Here is a 12,428-nt window from a genome sequence, read left to right as displayed (position 1 = left end):
AAGTCGTCCTGTTACCGAAGATCACGGCTATTCAAATAGATTAACTTCCCTGCAGGGGTGCACCACATAACCCAACACGCTCGATCCCATTTGGCCGGACACACTTTTCTGGGTCATGCCCGGCCTCGTAAGATCAACACGTCGCAGCCCTACCTAGGCACAACAGAGAGGTCAGCACGCCGGTCTAAATCCTATGGCGCAGGGGTCTGGGCCCATCCCCCTTTGCACACCTGCACGTTGCGAACGCGGCCGGAAGCAGAACTTGCCCCCTTGATACAAGAGCAGGCTTACGGTCCAATCCGGCGCGCGCCACTCAGTCGCTGATGTCATGAAGGCTTCGACTGATACCACGACGTCGGGTGCCCATAACTGTCCCCGCGTAGATGGTTAGTGCATATAGGCCAGTAGCCAGACTCAGATCAAATACCAAGATCTCGTAAAACGTGTTAAGTATCCGCGAACACCGACCAAGGCCAGGCCCACCTCTCTCCTAGGTGGTCACAACCTGCCCTGCCGCTTCGCCACAAAGATCCACACAGAGGGCCATTGGGACAAAGGTCCTTTCAGCCCCCAATCCGTGAATCACTCGCGGGTGCTCCACAAGCCGACCCGTCTTTAGTCACCACATGTATCCTGTATAAAGTATATAGTATATACCCGTGATCACCTCCCGAGTGATCACGGCCCGATAATATAGCATGGCAGACGGACAAGAATGTATGGCCACTGATGATAAACTAGCATCCTATACTAAGCATTAGGATTGCAGGTAAAGGTATCAACAATAGTGGCAAGGACAGGCTATGCATCAGAATAGGATTAACGAAAAGCAGTAACATGTTACACTACTCTAATGCAAGCAGTAGGGAGAAGAGTAGGCGATATCTGGTGATCAAAGGGGGGGGCTTGCCTTGTTGCTCTGGCAAGAGAGAGGGGTCGTCAACACTGTAGTCGTACTGGGTAGCAGCGGCGTCGGTCTCGGTGTCTAGCGAGAGAAGAGGGGGGAAAAACAATAAATATAATGCAAACAGATGCATAATGATGCATGACATGACAAAACGTGATGCTAGGTGTGCCCTAACGCGGTACGAGGTGGTACCGGTGAAGGGGGGAAACATCCGGAAAAGTATTCCCGGTGTTTCGCGTTTTTGGACAGATGAAACGGAGGGGGGAAAGTTGCGTGTTCGCTATGCTAGGGATGCGTGGCGGACGAACGGGCTGCGAATCCGGATTCGTCTCGTCGTTCTGAGCAACATTCATGTTGAAAATAATTTAATCCGAGTTACGGATTAAAAGATATGATTTTCTAAAGATTTTACTAATTTCTGGAATTTAATTAATTATTGAATTTAATTTGAAATTTGGATTTATGACATCAGCATGATGTCATGCTGACGTCACCAGTCAATAGGTGTTGACTGGGTCAACTGATGCGTGGGTCCAGTGGGACCCACCTGTCATACTCTGTTAGGTTAAATAGGGTTTAATTATCTGCTTAGGCTAATCTAATCAGGATTAATTAGCTTAATTAATTCTTTAGTTAATTAATTAAGTTAATTAATTAATCAAGATTAATTAGGTTAATTAATTAATAATTTTATTTACTTATTTTTTTTAAATCCGTTCTGGGGGTGGGGGCCCCCTTCGTCATAGACACAGAGGGGGTTTGGGGCCCAGCTGTCAAAAGGCCCCTGTGGCCTTAGCGGGCACGGGCGTGGGGCGCAGCCCGAGCGGGCGGGCAAGCCCGGCAGGGCGCCGGAGCAGGGAGAGGCCAGTGGCCACGGCGAGCTAGGCAGGACGCGGGGAGCAGGGGCATGCGGTGGGGCGCACCCAGGCGGGCGCTGCTAGGCGGCGGCGTGCAAGCACAGCAAGCAGGCGCAGGAGCAGCCGCGAGGCTGCAGGCGAGGCTGGGGAGCGGTGCGGGCAGCGGAGAAGCAACGGCAGGATCGGCCGGGCGCGGCCGGCAGCGTGCGACGGCAATCAGCGTGGCCACGGCGGCTGGTACGAGCGGCGAGGCAAGGCTGTGGCCGGAGCGGGGCGTGAGGCACGGGAGAGAGGGGGTGGAGGCCGAGCCTCACCGTAGATGTAGGGTCAGGGCAGCGGGGCTCGGGGTGGTCGACGGCGACGATCGGGCGACGAGGAGGCAGGCCGTTGAGGTGGTCCGGCGAGGAAGGCCGCGGCAGTGGCGTTCCGTGCGGCGACGGCCGTTCGATCCCCCCGATCCAATCAGGGGCGCGGAGGAGGGGAGAGGGGGAGGCTTGCGGAGGGAGGCGAGGCGATGGCAGCAGGGCGGCGCCGGCGACGGGCGCCGTTGTCGAGGTCGCGGGCGGGGCGGGATCGGGCTGATCCCGATTCAGATCGAGGAGGAGCGGGCGACGTGGGGAGCGAGCTTGTGGGGGAGTGGGGATTTAGGGTTTCGGTCGACGGGGGGGTTATGGGGGAGTGGGGGGCGGCCTGGGCCGGCCAGGCTAGCAACTGGGCCGACTGGCCCAGTGGGGGGGGGTTCTCTTTCTCCTTTTTTTTGCTAGTTTTGTTTTTCTGTTTTGTATTTTCTTTTTCTTTTGTTTATTTTATTTCCTTTTTGTTTTAGCTTAGTTTCCTTTTATTTTTGATTTAGCAAAATACCAAAATGGCACCTAATTTGATGTTACCAAATATGCCACTACCACTAAACTAGCTACCTAATCTAAAATAGTTGTGTAATTATTTATTATTTAAAAGTATTTAATTAATAGTTTTTGCTACTATTTTTGTTATCTTATAGCATTTAAACATTGTATAAAAGTATGGTGCTTCACCATAATCACCTATGCATTATTTGGCACAACTCGAACAATTTGGTTTTAATATTTGAAAACTTTTATTATTTGCCTTTAATTGAATTTGAATTTGAATCGATCTCGAACTAACACGAGATTAGCGATAGTAATCGAAGTGACGTGGCATCATTAGCAGAGAATTACTGTAGACAATCTCTTTCAAAGTATCACGGTTTCATACGTAAACTCGTCTTTTACAAAGGGATTTCATTTTTTAACTTATTTGAACACCATAGTTTTTCTGCGTTCAAAATGTACCATTCAAAGCCACATCATCAATTTTCAACCCTTTCTGACTTCGTTTCTTATTTTTCATCCATTTACTGACTATTTTGAGCTATAAGACCCTGAAATTGAAAAGCATTTCAAATGAACTCTGAAAAGGTTGAAAGTTGGCATGCTATCATCGTTCCATCCACATAGCATGTGCAAGAAATTAGAGATGGGTACGGAAAAAACTGGATACACTTCGTGTACACAACGGACAATCTCTTTCGAAGTATCGGGCTTTCATATGGGAACTCGTCTGTTACAAGGGGATTTCAATTTCTAAAACTTATTTGCACTCCATAGTTTTTCTATGTTCAAAATGCACCATTCAAATCCACATCATCAATTGTCAACCCTTTCTGACTTCATTTGTTATTTTTCATGCATTTACTGATTATTTTGAGCTATAAGACCCTGAAACTGAAAAGCATTTCAAATGAACTCTGAAAAGGTTGAAAATTGGCATGGTATCATCGTTCCATCCACATAGCATGTGCAAGAAATTAGAGATGGGTATGGCAAAAACTGGATGTACTTCGTGTACACTAGGATAATCTCTTTCGATGTATCAGGGTTTCGTACGGAAACTCGTCTGTTACAAAGGGATCCCTGTTCAAGAATTCATCCGATTAACCAGTTAACTTGCCGATTAATGCCTACTCATTTGGAACTCGAGTAGCTGATTACCGGATAAATTGTTCAATTAATTGATTAAATGGCCGGTTAACTTGCCAATTAGCCTATTAATCCCCTACTCACCAGCCGACCAAGCAGCTAGCAGTTAACGATTTCCTCAACAATGAAAGGGATTTCATTTTTTAACTTATTTGAACTCCATAGTTTTTCTCTGTTCAAAATGCACCATTCAAAGCCACATCATCAATTTTCAACCCTTTCTGACTTCATTTGTTATTTTTCAAGCATTTACTGATTATTTTGAGTTATAAGACCCTGATTATTTTGAGTTATGAGACCCTGAAAGTTGGCATGGTATCGTCATTTCATCCACATAGCATGTTGTAAGTGCATCTAGTGCCACCCCTAGTTGGTTTTGGAGTATTGACGACAAACCTAGTTGAGGGACTAATGTGTTTGTGAGAATTGCAGGATAACACAGGTAGAAGTCCCTCATTGATTCGGTTTTACTACCAGAGATGACCCCCAAAAATGTATGAAGACATTGAAGTCAAAGGTGGTATATGAAGATATTCACTTTGAAGACTATGACAAAAGAAGACACGTTATGAAGCCTATGGAGCTCGAAGACTTAGATCTTTCGTAGTTCTTTTTCTTTTGTGTTGAGTCATAGGAACCACCGTACTGTTAAGTGGGATCCAGGAGAACCAGTCAGAATGACTGAAGTGATGCCTAAACCAAAAACCTATGTCTTCGAGTGAAGACAATGAGAGCGAATCTTGTCCAGAGCCGGACAAGTCAGCTTTGCTTGTAGCCCAAGTAAAGTTGCCATGAGAGTTTGAAATCTGACCGTTGAGACACGTGTCAGTTCCTTAGTGACCCAGGGTCATTTCGGACAAATCAGGTCGGGTTGCCAAGTGGCTATAAATATCCCACCCCCTACAACCATAAACGGTTGGCTGCTCAGATTTCAGTGCACGGCTTTTGTCGTTTGAGAGAAACCCACCTCGAAGCCTTTGAGAGAAAATTCCTAGCGAGGAGAAAATCCCTAACCACCCAGAGCCAGAGAACATTGGGCATCACTTAAGTCTTCTTGTCTGTGTGATCTGAAGACTTATTACACTTGAGGACTGTTAATCCTCCAGACGGTTAGGCGTCGCGTTCAGAGCATCCAAGAGACATTGTGGATTGCCAATGAACGAAGTCTGTGAAGGTTTGGGAGTCTACCTTGAAGACTTACCAGAGTGATTGGGCGAGGACTATGTGACCTTAGCTCAAGGAGAATACGGTGAGGACTTGGTGTCCTGAGCTGCGTGTTCAGGACTGGGTGTCCGGGACTGTGTGTCCTAAGGTTTAAATACCTAGCCGCTCCAACCAGACGTACAGTTGTCACAGCAACTGGAACTGGGTCCAACACATCATTGTCTTCAACGAGTCACTGGTTTCATCTTCACTTCCTTTTTCTTACTGTTACTCATTGTGAAGCCATTGCATGCTTGCTCTATCTTTTGTCTTCACAACGTGAATGTATGATCTGTTTGGCTTCATAACTTCTTCCCACCTGATCCTTATTACACTGCAGCTGTTTGTCATTGCGCTTTCACTTTATTGAATACTTGACCATGGCTGGCCTAGTGTAATCTAACTTCCGCTGCATAGTAATAGGCATAATCTTCACTGTTTGTCTTCATAACTCCCACGTTTTGAAGACTTTCATAAAAATCGCCTATTCACCCCCCCTAGTCGATATAACGCACTTTCAATTGGTATCAGAGCAAGGTGCTCCCTTGTTCTGTGTGATTCGGTTTAACCACCTGGAGTTTTAGCTATGTCGACTGCAGGGATAATCAAAGTCTCCGCTGCGTGCCCCGTCTTCGATGGAACTGAATATCCCTACTGGAAGAATAAGATGCGCATGCATCTTGAAGCCATTGACGTCGACCTATGGTATGTCGTCGAGAACGGCATTCCCAAGGCTGGAGAAGGTGTCACTGCTGCTGATGTCAAGAAGTTCACTCAACTGGACTCTACTGCCAAAAATATCATCTGTGGTCATCTGACAAAAGGACAGTATGGCCGTGTGAGTGCCTTGAAGACATCCAAGCTGGTCTGGGACTGGCTCTCCAAGGTCAATGAAGGCATCTCAACCCAGAGAGATCAAAGAATCAGTGTTCTTCGCAACCTCTTCAACCGCTTCAAGCGAAATGACAATGAGAATGTCCAGCACACATTTGACCGGCTCACTGACATCACAAATGAGCTTCAAGCCCTCGGCGCCACTGAGATCACCAAACATGAAATCGTCAAGACGCTGCTGAGATCACTTGATAGTTCGTTTGACATCCTGGCCCTGATGATTCAAGAACGTCCTGATTTCAAGACACTCGATCCGTCTGACATACTTGAGAGGCTCAACACACATGAGTTTCAGCTTTCTGAGAAAAGAGATATCTACGGTCCAAACTATGGGCGAACTCGTGCCTTGAAGGCAAAAGCTGTTTCCTCATCTGAAGAAGAATCTGACAGCAGTTCTGATGATCCTGAAGACATTGGAAGGGAACTTGCAATGCTAGTGAAGAAGTTCCAAAAATTCACCAAGAAGAAAGGCTTCAGAAAATCTTCACGATCAAGCTCAAGGAATGATGAAGCTTCTGCTCATGACTACAAGAAGAAAACATGTCACAAGTGCAAGAAAACTGGACACTTCATCTCTGAGTGTCCACAGTGGGACAATGAGAACAGAAGGAAGAAGAAGAGCAAGGAATATGATTCTGACGACAAGAAGAAGAAGAAATACTCAAAGTCTTCTTCCAAGTCTTCCTCAAAGTCTTCATCACACAAGAAGAGCTCATCTGGCAAGGCACGTGCGTTTGTTGGCAAGGAAATGGATTCAGAGGAGGAGTCCGCTTCTGAGGAGGCAGAGGTGGAGTCTGAGGAGGAGTCTGATTCTGGCATTGCGAGTCTGGCTACAGCATACGTCGCCAAGTCCATCTTCAACACTGAAGACAATGACTTCATCACCGACACCGAGCAAATGACAAGAACGACTCCACTCCTACCTACTGCTTCATGGCACGCGGTGCCAAGGTAAACACACGCACTACTCGCTATCAAACATCTAGTGACGATGACTCTGACTGTGATTCAAAACCCAGCTACAAAACACTTGCTAAAATTGCAACTGAACAACAGAAAGCTATGGAACATATTCAAAAACTGTTAGACAGAAGCGATGATCTGTTGGGTGCTGAAATGACTCGATCTGAATCCTTAATTGAAGACATAAAAAATCTTCACGTTAAGTATCAGGAACTTGAAGATCGTCTTGATACTCTCTCAACAACTCATGAAAAGCTTTCCTATGATTATCTTCAAAGGAAGCAAGAACTTGAGAAATTGAGAGCGGCTCATGAAGATCTTCAAAAGGAAAACGAGTCACTTCGCGCCGAACAGATCAGTTCCGCTCAGGAAGGATTTGAACCACCATGTCTTAAATGCATTGAGCGTGATAATGCTACTTCTGTTGCTGAATGTTCCACTGCTACTGCTGTTGCAATATCTTCAACTGTTGATGTGGTAACTAACCCCTCTGCTGAGGATACCACTGCTATTGCTGATGAGAATGCTAGGTTGAAGACATTGCTTGAAACAGGGATGTACAAAAGTCTTAAAGGACATCAGACATTATGTGATGTCCTCAAGAAGCAGATTCTGAACCGAAACCCTAGGAAAGAGGGTGTTGGGTTCGTAAGGAAAATAAATGCAGATGGCTCTTACTGGAAACCTGAGCAGTACCCCAAAACCACATGGGTTGCTGCAAAGGAACCTTCAGCAGATCCATCCAATTTATCTGGCTTCACATGTGCTAACCCCATTATTATTGATGAATCCTTTGATGCAAACTATAAACTGTTTAAGAATCAGAATGGTGAAGTGTTTGCCAGGTACATTGGTACTAACTGCAGGAATGGACCGCCTATGAAGAAGATCTGGGTTCCGAAAAAGTGTCTGGAAAATCTTCCTGTGAATGTCTTCATGACACCTCACTTGAAGAAGACAAACCTCAGACCAAAGGCTTCATACGGTCCAAAGGCTTCATACAAACAGAGGACTCACCTGAGTCACACTAACGCAAATGTTTTGCAGGGAAACCATACTCAGGCATATGAATATGAGAGCGGTTCATCGAACCGTCATGTTCATATGACCAAAAATTATTCTGCTTATTCCTATGAGTATTATTGTCCACCTGCAAGACTGTTTGCTAAGGCTTCAAAGCCAAAATTCTCAGATGCTGCACTTAGACTTATTGCTTCTAAGCCACCCTTGAAGATGTGGGTGGTTAAGAAAGCTTAACTCTCTTTTGCAGGGAAAGGTCTCCAGCAGAAAAAAAAATCTTCTGACGCTATTGCTGGGGACCTTAAAAATCTTGTAGGGCGCAAGATAAAATGCCCGAATGGCATCATTATGTACTTCGTTCCTGAATCGCATGCTACTCTCCCTATTAGTCCTAATCTGGATCTAAGTTTTCATAACCCACTGGTTCGTCAAATGTTTTTGCTTCACAATTCTCTTCGTGAAGCCTATCCCCCTAACTGCACTGTAGGGTACGACACCAGCGTCTTCAAAGTCTTCAGAATGGATTATTGACAGTGGATGTACAAATCACATGACTGGCAAAAGAAGCCTTCTTATGGACTCAACCTTACGTCCATCCGACAAGAGCCACATCACATTTGCTGACACTGGTAAAAGTAAGGTATTGGGTCTAGGTAGAGTTGCAATCTCAAAGGATCAACACATGGATAAAGTCATGCTTGTTGAATCCCTTGGCTTCAACTTAATGTCTGTCTCAATGCTTTGCGATTTGAACATGATCGTAATGTTTGGAAAATATCGTTGCCTTGTACTAATGGAATCTGACAAGTCTCTAGTGTTTGAAGGGTATCGAAAGATGATTTGTACGTGGTAGATTTCTCAGCAGGGCCACAACTTGCAGTATGTCTTCTTGCAAAAGCTTCAGAATGCTGGCTTTGGCATCGGAGGCTTGGGCATGCTGGCATGAGGAACCTCCACACCCTTGCGAAGAAGAAGCATGTCATAGGCATCGAGGGCGTCAAGTTCAAGAAAGATCACTTATGCGGTGCCTGTGAAGCAGGGAAGATGACAAGGGCAAAAACATCCTTCGAAGACAATCATGACTACTACTCAACCCTTCGAACTGCTCCACATGGATCTTTTCGGTCCCACTCACTACTCAACTTTTACTACTACTGCTTGCCTCTATGGCTTCGTCATTGTTGATGATTACTCTAGATATACTTGGGTGCACATAATCCTTTACAAGACTGAAGTGCAGGATGTCTTCAGACGCTTCGCCAATCGAGCTATGAACAATTTTGGCGCCAAGATAAAGCACATCAGAAGTGACAATGGCACTGAATTCAAGAACACTGGCCTTGATACATATCTTGATACCTTGGGCATCACACATGAATTCTCAGCTCCGTACACGCCACAGCAGAATGGCGTCGTCGAACGCAAGAACAGAACACTCATTGAGATGGCCAGAACGATGCTAGATGAATACAAGACTCCAAGAAAATTCTGGACTGAAGCCATTGATACTGCATGCCATACAATCAATCGTGTTTATCTTCACAAGCTTCTGAACAAGACATCTTATGAACTCCTAACTGGCAAGAAGCCAAATGTCAGTTACTTCAGAGTATTTGGCTCAAGGTGCTGGATCAAGGACCCACACCACACCTCAAAGTTTGCACCAAAAGCACATGAGGGCTTTATGCTTGGATATGGAAAGGATTCGCACTCCTACAGAGTCTTCAACCTCTTTCATTACAAAGTTGTTGAAACAGTGGATGTGCGGTTCGATGAGACAAATGGTTCACAAAGAGAGCAACTGCCAAATGTGCTAGATGAAATTCCAGCCAGTGAATCAATCAAGCTTATGGGAACTGGAGAGATTATACCTTCTGAAGCTCATCCTGAAGAAGAACTTATCATCTCAGCACCTGATGAACATGAAGACAATGCTCAGCCTGAAGACATTCCTCCCAACAACAACACAGATCAGCAAGAGCAAAGTCTTCGCCCTGTACATCCTCATGTGGCCAATGAAGTGCAGATTGACAGAATAATTGACAGCATCAATGCACCTGGTCCACTCACTCATTCAAGGGCAACTCAGCTAGCAAATTTCTGTGGGCACTTCGCATTCGTCTCAATATCAGAACCCAAGAAAGTTGAAGAAGCCTTCATGGAACCTAAATGGATTCAAGCTATGCAAGAAGAGCTTCAACAGTTTGAGCTGAATAATGTATGGGAACTGGTTAAGCGTCCTGATCCACGGAAGCACAACATAATAGGCACCAAATGGATATACCGCAACAAACAAGATGAGCATGGTCAAGTTTTCAGAAACAAAGCTCGTCTCGTTGCTCAAGGATATACTCAAGTGGAGGGCATTGACTTTGATGAAACATTTGCTCCTGTGGCTAGGCTTGAAGCCATACGCATACTGCTGGCCTATGCAAATCATCATAACATACTTCTATATCAAATGGATGTGAAAAGTGCCTTTCTCAATGGCAAGATTGAAGAAGAAGTGTATGTTGCACAACCGCCTGGCTTTGAAAATCCAAAACATCCTGACATGGTATACAAACTCAACAAGGCACTGTATGGCCTCAAACAAGCCCCTAGGGCCTAGTATGACACACTCAAATACTTCCTGAAGAGCAAAGGCTTCATACCTGGTTCCCTGGATCCCACTCTTTTCACGAAGACATATGATGGTGAACTGTTTGTGTGCCAAATATATGTGGATGACATTATCTTCGGCTGCACCAATCAGAAGTACAGTGAAGAGTTTGGACATATGATGCAAGAGCAATATCAGATGTCCATGATGGGGAAGCTAAAGTTCTTCCTTGGTCTTCAAATACGACAACAACGCAATGGCATCTTCATATCTCAAGAGAAGTATCTCAAAGATTGCCTGAAGAAGTTCGGTATGCAAGACTGCAAAGGCTTCACAACACCAATGCCAGCCAAACATCATCTAGGTCCCGACGACAATGGCAAAGAGTTCGGTCAAAAGGTACACCGCTCCATGATTGGTTCTTTGCTTTATTTATGTGCATCTAGGCCAGATATTATGCTTAGTGTTTGCATGTGTGCTCGATTTCAAGCGGCACTAAAGGAGTTGCATCGCAGAGCTGTGAAGCGAATTCTTCGATATTTGGCTCACACCCCAACTCTAGGATTATGGTATCCAAAGGGCTCAGAGTTTGATTTGGTTGGATTTTCGGATGCTGATTATGCTGTTGACAAAGTTGATCGCAAGTCTACATCAGGCACATGTCACTTTCTGGGACGATCACTTGTATGTTGGTCTTTAAAGAAGCAGAACTGTGTATCTCTCTCCACTGCTGAATCTGAATACATTGCTGCTGGATCTTCCTGCGCTCAGCTTCTGTGGATGAAGCAAACACTCAAGGACTATGGCATTCATCTGAAGCAAGTACCACTTTACTGCGACAACGAAAGCGCCATCAAGATTGCCAACAACCCAGTTCAGCGCTCGAAGACAAAGCACATTGAAATTCGTCATCACTTTCTCAGAGATCATGTTGTGAAGGAAGACATTGATATCATACACATCAACACTGAAGAACAATTGGCAGATATCTTCACCAAGCCCTTGGATGAGAAGAGATTTTGCAAGTTACGGTGTGAGCTAAATATCCTGGAATCCTCAAATGTCCTGTGATCAGGCACACATCCTAACACTTATGCTAATGATGACTTAGATGTGCAACGCACAAAGTAAAGTATATCTTCAATCAATGAAGACATACATTCTAAGTGTGAATACATTAATGTGGAACTTGACTTTGGAGCGCCACGATAATTGTGCGCCGTGTCTGGGTCTAATACTTCCTATACGGTGGGTAACGCCACCACCAAACATTCTATTTTGAAGTGTTTCACTCATGGCGTTACCTTGCAATATCTTCACATTTGGTTTGGCTTCGAACTTAACATGTCTTCATGATTATCTTCACTACGTTGATTATATAGATATATACATACTAGTGTTCTGTCCTCTACAGCATTCACTTATAGCTATGTCTTCTTGGTTGAATCTTTTGAACTAAGTGAATGTGATCGGACCCCAATCTCTCTATGCTTTCTATCTCAAATTCTATCTCTCCAAGTCATATGCATTCTATTGAAACTGTCGAATGTCTTCACTGCGTCCTTGTCAGCAGAAGATATAGAGACAACCATAAAGTCCGTTTTCAATGCTCATTCCTCCACATAAAATCCGGAGAAGCAGGAACGACCGCCCGACAATCCAGGCGTGCGTGGGACGTGGAACAAACCCAAAACTTCCGCAAACTGGCCACACGTTCCCCAGATGCGAATCGCCAGGGGCACCTGTGTAATAGCACAGTGCCGCCCCTGAGCCTATAAATTCACTTACCGCGGTCATTATCTCCTTCTTCCACACTCGCACGAACCCTAGCGCCACCGCTAGCACTCGACGACGCCAGCGACGAAGCGCTTCGCTGCCGCAACTTCTCCGACGCCGTCCTCACGCCGACTGCGGACATCGTCCTCTCCGGCGTCGCCGTAGGTGTCTTCCATCGCCAAGTTAGGGCACGGAGGACTGAACTG

Source organism: Triticum urartu, chromosome 6, assembly GCF_003073215.2.
Source record: "Triticum urartu cultivar G1812 chromosome 6, Tu2.1, whole genome shotgun sequence".
In the NCBI taxonomy this organism is placed as follows: Eukaryota; Viridiplantae; Streptophyta; class Magnoliopsida; order Poales; family Poaceae; genus Triticum; species Triticum urartu.
The sequence above is the reverse complement of the archived record's forward strand: the minus strand, read 5'-3'. Positions refer to the sequence as shown.